General features: G+C 45.6%; 1 long non-coding RNA gene across 2 annotated transcripts in view; it reads left to right on the top strand.

Moving 5' to 3' along the window:
• The first annotated feature begins 3,602 nt into the window (after positions 1-3,602).
• LOC120397887 overlaps positions 3,603-11,288 on the top strand; it is a 78,512-nt gene continuing 70,826 nt past the window's right edge. For both annotated transcript variants that reach the window (XR_005594069.1, XR_005594068.1), the window contains exons 1-2: positions 3,603-3,736; positions 8,767-8,925. This is a non-coding gene — a long non-coding RNA (uncharacterized LOC120397887). The remainder of the gene's footprint in view (positions 3,737-8,766; positions 8,926-11,288) is intronic.

The raw sequence follows: 11,288 nt of genomic DNA on the forward strand, positions 1-11,288 counted from the left end.
GTCTGACTGGCAGAAGCTGGGACTGGATGATAGGTGATGGATCACTTGGTAAATTGGCCTGTTCTGTTCATTCCCTATGAAGCATCTGGCACTGGCCATTGCTGGAAGACAGTATACTATGTTAGATGGCTCATTGGTCTGCCCCAGTATGAAAGAGGAGAACTTGGTCTATTTTCTTTAAATTGCATACAGCTTTATTACAATTTTACTGACTCCGGTTATGGAGGCAGGATGAAAAATAGCCAATCTAAAATTCAAGCACACTAGCAGGATATTAAGAAGCCTAAAATGGATTAGATTCTGTGTTTAATTTTTAATTGAGTTCTCGTTGACTTACTTCGTTCATCAATATTTTGACAAATAAGCAATAAAACCACATCCAATTGTTCTTTTTCATAAAGAAATAGGACATTTCTAATGAACTGCCAAAAGCTCATTCAAAATTCTAAGAGCCAAACTCTGATCCTAATGAAGTCATTGGAAGTTTTGCTATGTACTTCAATGGGCTCAGGATACAGTAAATGAGATTTGATGGTGTCTATAAACTCCTTGCTGTACACGACCGTTAGAGATTCACGACTGATGCTTTGTGAAATTCCCCAGGACTCAAAGAGAAACCAAAGTAGGATATGATCAAGCTTGTAAAGCACAGAATGAAATGTCTTTCTTCCATGAAAAATTAGAATAGATCTGTCTAAGAGTCCGTCTTTTCTGCTGTGCAACAAAAATCCTTAGCCTTGAATCTATAGGCTGTCCTATACAAAGAAGCTTAACTGTATAGTCCTTTATTTTGATCATGTTCCAGGTGTACAGACAATCCAACCAATCTGTCCCATTGTGACTAAAACCTTCAGAGTTAAATAAATGCCACACAACTGCTGGCCGAATGGCAAATCGGAACATTAAGACGATTAAGAGAGAGCAGAGTGTCAGTCCAACTACAATAAAGCTAATATCATTCAGTCTACTGTAATTTAAAACAGCTGTCGGCTGGCCCTGGCCTGTAATATAACAGGCCAAATTCTTGGACACTGAGTTATTCTTAGACGTATGTATGAAGGCATTGGCAAGCCCTGTTGCAAGTTGCCTGCTGCCAGCACCCTGTCAGTAGCATGTGCCAACAGATCTGAGAGCTATTGTTCTATCTTATGAAAAATAACTTCAAGTTTTTAATTTCAAATTACCCAAAGGCCGGCAGGATATTGGAGCCCCCGTATGCTTTAATCCCAGCCTTACCTTAGTGAATACTAATTTTAACAATGTTACTCGATGAAGACAAAAGTTGACGTCCTGCTCGTTCATCACAATGCATATGGTGCAATTTAACATGGCCACATCAAATCACGGGTGGCAAGAAAAGGGGCAGAAAAAACCAGCACATCAAAAAGAGTGATAATGATGAAAAGGCAATATAGGCAAGTATGCTACCTTTTTACTGGCTTGACATAAAAGCTAGAATACACATTTTTAAAATGTTGGTCCAGTAAAATATATCCTCTCACCTATTTTATCCATCTACTCTTTCAAAGACTAGTACAGCTACTGACATTTCCTGTGTAATATCAGTTGGGAAAAGTGAAAACATAAGTGGAATTTTCAATAAAAATGTTGTTTGATAGGAAGCTGAGCTATTTCAGCATTGACCGTGCTTTTGACTTCAAAAAGCTGCACCATTGCCCAAGTGGGTTTCTATATTAGTACATGGAATGTATCGAATCTACTTCCTTTCTCCTTGCTTGTGGAAATATGTGCTTCGGAGCTTTGTCTTTTCTCTCTTTTCAGAGACATAACTGGATGCCCCTACTTCTAGAGATACTTGCTAGCTCCTACCCTATGGCAAGGGAGGGCAGATATAGCTCTGTGAATAATGCCGTAGTTAATTTGGGGGCATAGAAGCAGGAGTATATTTCATTATAAAACTCAGACAGAACATGTTAGTGATCTATTACTGTATTCATAAGCATTATAATTATTGTTGACCCTTTCGAAGTGAGCAGCTAGTCAAAGTTTGGAGTCCTGGGGATGTTCCAGTTGGGAGTTGTGACAGTCTGTATCCTTATGTTCACCCTTTTTACAAACTATAATGGATTTTGTACCAAGTTTGCCTTGTGAGGGATCATCTGAAAACTCATAATGTGCTGATCATTATTGTCCTGGTAAAATAGATGTGGAACCATTGTATGTAAAATTATAAAATTCTACTGTATGACATTGCTGAAACATGCTCCAAGTTTAGAAACGCAGGCACAAACCAGTTCCTCAGAAACAAAAGGAAAACTCATGCGTGAACCAAGTAACAACAAAATCAAATGGACTATCCCCTGGTTAAATGGCCATTCTGTGGCAGGAAGAAGGGTGTGAGTGAGAAATTTACATCTTGGCAATAGAACAGCTTGAGGTACCTGTGCAAACAGACTTCCTGTTGCCAGAACCCCAGCTGGAGATGATTGTCAAAGAAGAAAATTGCTATAAGAAAGGGGAGCAAACTCCCCAGATTTTCTCTCTTCCCTTTCTCTCTGCTCACAACATCCAAAATGCCTGAAGGACAGGCTATGATTGAGTCATGGGTATTTTTCGTAAAAGTCATGGACAGGTCATGGGCAATACACAAAAATTCATGCCTGTGACCTGTCCATGACCTGTACTATATACCCCTGACTAAATCTTAGCTGAGGGGGGATGCTGCTCTGGCGGGCCGGGGGCCTGTTGCTCTGAGGTGGGGCACTGCTCTGTGGGGGGAGGCCAGTGGGCCACTGCTTGGGGGGGGGACTCAGGGGCCAATGGCACCAGCTGCCAGGGGCCACCGAGCAACGGCTGCTCTGGTTGCCCCCGGGGTCACCCACCCGCTGCTGCTCCCAGCACCCCCGGGATCATTGCTCAGGCAGTCCTCAGGGCCAGCTGTCTGGGGCCACTCAAGCAGCAGTTGGTGCAGCTGGCTCTGGGGCTACTCCAGCAGTGACGGTGCGGCTGTCTGCGGAGCTGCTTCAGCAGCAGCCGGTGTGGCTGTCCCCTGGGCTGCCTGAGCAGCTGGCCCCTGGGTGACCCTGCTGCTTGGGGGACTCTGGGGTCAGCCACACCGCCCTCTGCAGAAGTCACGGAGGTCGCGGAAAGGCACGGAATCTGTGGTGACTTCCGTGACAGACACAGAGCCCTACTCGTTACTTGTAATCCATTTAAAATCTATCTTTCTTGTTTTATTGTTTTACCTAAATCAGTGTGTTTGGACTGAGGTGTTTGGGAACTTCAATTTGAGATAACAAGGCTTGTGCATATAATTTTCTATTAATGAAATGATGGACTTTATATGAGCTTGTGTTGTCCAGGAGGGTGCAGGGTGGCACAAGACACATTCAGGGCCGCCCAGAGAGGGGGGGCAGGTAGGGCAATTTGCCCTAGGCCCTGGGCTCTGCAGGGGCCCCCACGAGCATGGCTGAGGCTCCCTCCCCGGCCCCACCCGGCCCCATCTCCTCCCCTCTCCTGGCGCCTCAGCCCATCCAGCAGCGTCCCGGACAGCTGCAGCGTGGCTCCGGCGGGGCCCCTGAGCCCCGCCCCGCTCAGAGCCGCATGGTGAGGGGGCAGGGCTACGAGTTCCGGGCTGAGCGGAGGGAGCTGAGCTCAGCATGGAGCTCCCAGCCCCGCCCCCTGACCACGTGGCTCTGAGCAGGGTGGGGCTCAGGCCCCGCTGGAGCCACGCTGCCTCTGTCGAGCGAAGCTCCTGAATCCGCTGAGGCTACGGGTGAGAGGGGAGCCAGGGGTAAGGGGCCAGGGCTGCGGGGGTTGGCTAAGGGGCAGGGAGGGGGCAGAGGTGGGGGGGGCGGTCAGGGGACAGGGAATGGGAGGGTTGGATCGTGGGCGTTCCAGGGGTCTGTCAGGACTCAGCGAGGGGGTGATAGGGGTTGGGGCAGTCAGGGGACAGGGAGCAGGGGTGGGGTCCTGGGGTGGTGGTGGTGGGGGGGTTACTGGGGGATGGTGAGGGGACAAGGAGCAGGATGGGTCAGGGATTCTGAGGGGGGTGGGCAGTTGGGGGGCAGGAAGTGGGTGGGGGTTGGATAGGGGGAAGGACCAGGCAGTTTGGGAGTCACAGCCTTCCCTACCCTAAGGCTTATTCAGCAGTTTGAGGCTTGCAGAACAGACAAGCTGTTAGCTTTTCCATTAGGGCTACCATCCCTTTCACTTCTCAAATGCCAAATTACAGTCTATATTTAATTTCAGTGCCATAGGGAGTTTCATGTCAGGGGAGGATAGCTTCATTTAAAATTAGCCACTGGGGGGAGGGATCACATGTGAATAGCAATATCCTACACCACTTACCTCCTTCCCAACCCTACTAGGGGAGACCCCCCCCTATATTTCCTGAGGCTCCAGAGGGGTTAATTCAGTGGTTCTCAAACTTTTGTACTGGTGACCCCTTTCACATAGCAAACCTGTGAGTGTGACCCCCCCACCCCTTATAAATTAAAAACACTTCTTTATATATTTAACACTATTATAAATACTGGAGGCAAAGCAGGGTTTGAGGCGGAGGCTGACAGCTCGCGGCCCCCACTAATAACCTTGTGACCCCCTGAGGGGTCCCGACCCCCAGTTTGAGAACCCCTGGGGTAATTTAATTTTAACACCCTATGTCCATTCACATGCATGTGCTATTTTGAGCATTTCAGTTTTCACAACATAGGATCATCCCAGATTTGGAACAAGCTCAAATGCTCAGTTCGTGGAGTATGTACATAAGATATACTAAAGACAAACCCACAGTAACCGTCTCCAGTTTGTGAGGGACCCCATGGAGCCAGTCTCTAGGAAACAGATAAATGCATGGAGGTTAAGTCCATTAATGGCTATTAGCCAGGATGAGTAAGGAATGGTGTCCCTAGCCTCTGTTTGTCAGAGGGTGGAGATGGATGGTAGGAGAGAGATCACTTGATCATTACCCGTTAGGTTTACTCCCTCCATTGGCCATTGTCGGTAGACAGGGTACTGGGCTGGATGGACCTTTGGTTTGACCCAGTATGGCTGTTCTTATATTCTAAGCTAAATGAACCCAAAGTTATGGAGACAGATATGAGTCAAGGAAGCCAGCAGAGTATCAGAAACCTGGAAAAATCTCTGACTGGGTGGGCTCAGGCATTTGGTCACAAGATGAGGTGGTTCAAAAAGTTTGGGATATTTTTAAGCAGAATTTTTTTATTGTTTCTTTAAACAATCAAACACAGCAAGCAGCAGATATTTGGCCACACACTTCTGAAACCCCAAACCATGTTCAGGTTTTGGCAGACTAATTTCAGCTTTTCAATTAAAAAAACCACAACAAATTTTGAAGGAAAGCAGACATTGTCTGTGATTTTTTCCTGCTTTTTAAAACTCCCTAGTTTTCGATCCAGAAACAGTTTTGACGGCACATATTTGTCCAACCCTTTTAATGAGCTTTAGTGCCTTTTAGCACTAGCTGATGCTGAGAACCAGTGATACCTTGTAAAGAAGTTTTCTCAAAACTGGATTTGTGCCGAGATGCAGAAGATTTATTTTTCCCAGGGCCGCCCATGGGGCAGGGAGCAAGTGGGGCAATTTGCTCCGGGCCCCGCAGGGGGCCCCAAGAGAATATAGTATTGTAATTTTTTTTATGGATGGGGCCCCCGAAATTGCTTTGCCCCAGGCCCCCTGAATCCTCTGGGCGGCCCTGGACACATTTCTGGGTGGACATCTGGGACTGGGAGTTTGCTGCTGTTGCCCTGCTGTGTAGTTCCTGGGTGACTGGCTATAGCACTCTTACACCAATATAGCTAGAAAGGCTGTGTGTGGTGTGACAGGGTCAGGCCAGATGGCTACAGGAGAGTGTCAGAAGGCAGATATATTAGTCCTAGGTTAAGTAGATCCCTTTTCTCTGGGTAAGGTAACAGGGGCAGTTTCAGAACAAGCAGGAACTTGCTAGAACCAATTAAGGCAGGCAGGCTAATTAGGACACCTGGAGCCAATTAAGAAGAAACTGCTAGAATCAATTAGGACAGGCTGGCTAATCAGGGCATCTGAGTTTAAAAAGGACCTCACTTCAGTTTGTGATGTGCATGTGAGGAGCTGGGAGCAAGAGGCATTAGGAGCTGAGAGTGAGAAGGTATATTGCTTGAGGACTACAAGCATTATCAGACACCAGGAGAAAGGTCCTGTGGTGAGGATAAAGAAGGTGTTGGGAGAAGGCCATGGGGAAGTAGCTCAGGGAGTTGTAGCTGTCCTGCATCTGCTCCAGGAGGCACTATAGACAGCTGTGATCCACAGGGCCCTGGGCTGGAACCTGGAGTAGAGGGTGGGCCTGGGTTCCCCCCAAACCTCCCAATTTGTGATCAGACCCAGGAGGAGTTGACCTGGACTGTGGGTCCCACCAGAGGGGAAGGTCTCTGGGCTGTTCCCCAACCCACATGGTGAATCTCTGAGGTGAGCAAATCTGCCAATAAGCGCAGGACCCACCAAGGTAGAGGAGGAACTTTGCCACAGTGGGTAGACCAGAAGTGGTTGCTTTCACAGTGAAGCAGTGTAAAAAAGCACCCTAGGCTGGGGAATTGAGGGGACACAGCTGTCCATCAATCCAGATTGTACCCCAGGGAATGTCACAGAAGTAGAAATTGGTGATAGGTAATTCTTTGATGCTGTTTTGTTTACAAAGAATGTACAAACTCAGGTGTCTCTGAACACAGAAGTAGACAAATAGCAGGAAACAGCTTCCTTTGCTCACAGCACAAAGCACTTTTTTCAGCCTACAGCCCTGACCCAAAAACCTCTCCCTGGGGTCAGCCCTAGGGCTGTCAGCTGGTCCTTCATCCTGTCTGTCTCTGCCTCTGCCTTTCCTGTCTGTTCTCAGTTTTTGTGTTGTGCCTTCCTCCCATAGGCATGTGCCTACTCAACCAATGTGCAGCGAAAGTTCCCGAGCAGGTTCACACACCTCTTGTATTTTAGGTGGGGTGTATACTTTCAGTTAGGTACAAACTCACCCTTCAGTTAACATATCAACCTCAATTTCATAACAAGGTTTCACCAAGCTCATAACATTATTATTAATTTGTATTACCACAGAATGTAGGAGCCCTAATCATGAACGAGGAGCCCTTATTTTTATATTATGGTAGCATCTAGAGGCTTCAACTGAGATCAGGGCCCATTGTGCTAGATGCTGTACAGGCACATAGTGAGAGACAGTCCCTGCCCCAAAGAGCTTACAAACTAAGAGGATAAGACAAAGGGTGGGAGAAAGTGATATGAACCTCATTTTACAGATGGGGAACTGAGCCCCAAAGAGATCAAGGCCAGATTCTTAAAAGGTATTTAGGCCCAAGTGATTTGCTCCCAGGGAGTATGGCAGAACTGGGAAGTGATCACAAAATGAGTCCCAAACTGGTGTTTTAACCACAAGACTATCCTTCCTCATATTCCTCAACAACATCAAGCTATTAGACAGCTGAATCCGCCTTTTGTGCAACAGAAGGGATTTTAGGAAAGATTATTCAGGTTCAATTTGAAAATGCTTTTGCATTTGGTTGTATAGCTAAAATTTTCAAAAGCATCTAAATCTCTTAGGCTCCTAAATCCCATTTATTTTTAATGTAGGCTCCTGAGTGAATTAGGTGCTTTTGAAAATTGTATATAGACTCTAAGGTCAGAAGGGGCCATTATGATCATCTAGTCTGACCTCCTGCACAATGCAGGCCACAGAATCTCACCCATCCACTTCTATAACAAACCCCTAGCCTATGTCTGAGTTATTGAAGTCCCCAAATTGCGGTTTGAAGACCTCAAGCTGCAGAGAATCCTCCAGCAAGTGACCCGTGCCCCATGCTGCAGAGGAAGGCGAAAAACCTCCAGGGCCTCTGCCAATCTGTCCTGGAGGAAAATTCCTTCCCAACCCCAAATATGGCGATCAGTTAAACCCTGAGCATGTGGGCAAGACTCACCAGCCAGCACCCAGGAAAGAATTCTCTGTAGTAACTCAGATCCCAACCCATCTAACATCCCATCACAGACCACTGGGCATACTTACCTGCTGATAATCAAAGATCAATTGCCAAATTAATTGCCAAAATTAGGCTATTCCATCATACCATCCCCTCCATAAATTTATCAAGCTTAGTCTTAAAGCCAGATATGTCTTTTGCCCCCACTACTCCCCTTGGAAGGCTGTTCCAGAACTTCACTCCTCTAATGGTTAGAAACCTTCGTCTAATTTCAAGTCTAAACTTCCTAGTGTCCAGTTTATATCCATTTGTTCTTGTACAAGAACAAATGGATATATCTGGGAGATTCTTTCAGATTGGCTTGTAATTAGCTAGTATTTGGGGAAACTTGCTTTCAGTTCACAGGGCTATTTTGTGTTGCAATCTGTGTTTTGAGCTGCATTTTACTGTGAGGGCTTGAGTAGAACAAATCAAAATTCAGTTGAAACTGCTCAGTGATATCTGGTTTTATGTTTTGCTGCAAAGGTTTTGCACAGCACTAGTTGTATAATTACCTGCAAAAGTCTCCAGAAGGCTTTCATAAAAAAAGCTACTGCCAGTTTTAAAGATAGAGGTATTCCTAAGGGAACTAGGAGTTGTGAATAAATCACTTGGACTAGTATGCTACTGGATAGTTGGGTTCTAGCAGAGCTGCTCAATTTTCTGCTAATTGTATTAGGATATACCTATAGCAAAACAAGATCTTTCTTTTAAGATGTAAACAACTGTTACATGTACTAATCCAGATGTCTCATGACTGACAAGGCCTCTTTGGTGTTTCTTCTTGCAGATGAACAAACTAAGAATAACTGCTGCACTCCCTGACTCTACTTGATTGCATCTTCAAAAGCTAAATTATTTCGAACATAAGAATAAACAACAATTTGCACTTACAGCACTAAGGATCTCTAATGGCTTTACAAGCATGAATTAAGTCAAACAGCATGAGGTAGGTTAGTAGTAGTGTTCCTATTATACAGACGGGAAAACTAAGGCATAGAGAAGTTAAGTGGTCATATAGGAAGCCTGTAGCGGAGCCAAGAAAAGATCATAGAACCTGCTTCACACTCTGTGCAATAGCTGAAAGATCAGTGATACCAAACTCTTACATAGCACTTTTCATACAGCTTCATGAAGGAGGTCAGAATTATTATCCCCATTTTACAGATGGGGAAAATGAGGCACATGGAGGTGGGGGGAATGATTCATTTTAGTGGCAGAACCAAGAATAGAAACCAGCTTTCCTGAATTCCAGTCTGGGCCTCAATCCACTAGACCACTTTTTATCCTGCCTTTTTCTTTCCTCCATTTTTTGTTGGTGAATCACAGCAGTGGTGGCTGACTCCAACTCACAGCAGACTGTAAAATGTGAAACTTGTGAGATCTTTCAAGACTCACTGTCTAGTGATTGCTTAACCTTCCTTTATAATTACATTCTTTCCAGGGATTTATTTTAAGACACATGAACTTTGTGTATAGCACCATGATTCTGAATGGCTAGTTTCACATTCTCCTAACAGCGCACACACCCCCTGATTAGCAGAAGAGTTTATAATGGGAACACAGAGCTGGAAGGGACCTCCTGAGTCATCAGTCTAGTCTCCTGATATAACAGAAAACCCTGTCTCATAATCCCATTCATAAATGTATCAAACTCCATCTTAAAACCAGCTAGGTCATTTGCCTTCACGTCTGCTATTTGGAGGCTGTTTCAGAGCCTCGCTTCTCTAAGGGTTAGAAACCTTCTTCTAATTCCCAGCCTAAACTTACTCATGGCCAATTTATATCCATTTGTTCTTGTGCCAACATTGTCCTTTATCTTAAGAAGCTCTTCCGCCTTCCTGTTTGCTCCCTGGTTATAATGGTTGTTTAAAAAAAACCACAACCCTTTGCCCATCCTTCCCATTTTGGAAAAGCATCGCTTATTTAAGCTATCAACTTCCCCTTATGCTTTACCAAACTCACCGCTGGTTCTTTAGGTTAACTTCACGTGACTGTGCCAGTGCGGCAGAGGTGAAAGTGGGCCAGTACACACCGGTATGGCATACCGGTAAGAAGTGGCTGCCAGTACTGTGGCTGCCGCTCCTTTTGCCCCCCGTTCCGGGCTGCCAACAGGGGGTGGGGTGGCAAAGGGGGCAGCTACCCTGGGGCCTGGTGATTTAAAACATCCTGGGGCTCCTGGCCGCTGCTACCATGGCAGCAGCCAGAGCCCTGGGCCCTTTAAATTGCCACCAGAGCCCTGGGCAGTGTGAAAGGGCAGGCTGGAGGAGGCTGACCCCCCCCCAGCCCTGACCCTTCTGTCTGAGGGCCCCATCCCTTCCTCCCAAGGCCCTGCTTCTTCTGGTGCCCTGGAGCCTGCTCCCTGCACCAGTAAGTCTTTTATCTTATTTTCACCCCTGCATTGCAGGCCCAGGCCCATATGCACACTGATTGTAGCTAGAGCTATGATAGTGGTCTGATCCAAAGCCCATTGAAGCTGGTAGAAAGACTCCCATTGGCTTCAGAAGACTTTGGTTCAGGCCCTGTATTCCGATCTGAATATAGGACTAAAGTACACCTCAAAATGGAGTCTCACCCCCAGCAATGTTGTAATATCCTGATATCAGGGTTGATTCAGATTTGATTTAAAATATAAAACAGTGCTGATTATGAAGCCAAATATGAATAGTTATTAACTGATACTGCTGATATTTCTAAGGAACTTTATAGTGTGAAAACGCCAGAGCACATGAGGTCAAGCTCATCCTACTGTGAATATAGAAATACTTCAAGGAAGCCTTCTGGCTTTCCTTGGTAAGAGAGAGTGCTGCTGATCTAGTCTACAAAATCCCCCAAAGCAGCTGCATAGGCAGAAAACAAATGTATACACATAGAACACTTCTCAATACCTAATATTAATAGAATTTTTTTTAAGAAATGTGGAAACAGTGAGTATTCCCCAGAAGGGACTGCAACCCCAACATGGTTGCACTGAGCTAGTGTAAACAGTGTAATAAGCAGCATTAAAACAAGATTAGAAGATGTCATTACAAGTGGTTCTGTTCTTGCTGACAATACTAGCTAATTTGCTAGGAAACCGAGAAGCAAAATGAACAGTTCGGATTGTCAAGAAGACACTCAAGATAGCAAAGGAGTTTTTTCAGATCTTTACTTGCTTATAGTTCCATACAGAACTACACCATGACATGCCAGTCTGGAATCGCCATATAAGTGTAAACATGTAGCTGTCTGGAAATATTGGCAATTGCAAATAGTTCACTTAAATTATGTAACAGTAAGAAGCAGCTGAAATCTAGTAAATGGATGCAGAAA

This window comes from Mauremys reevesii, linkage group 1 (assembly GCF_016161935.1).
Source record: "Mauremys reevesii isolate NIE-2019 linkage group 1, ASM1616193v1, whole genome shotgun sequence".
In the NCBI taxonomy this organism is placed as follows: Eukaryota; Metazoa; Chordata; order Testudines; family Geoemydidae; genus Mauremys; species Mauremys reevesii.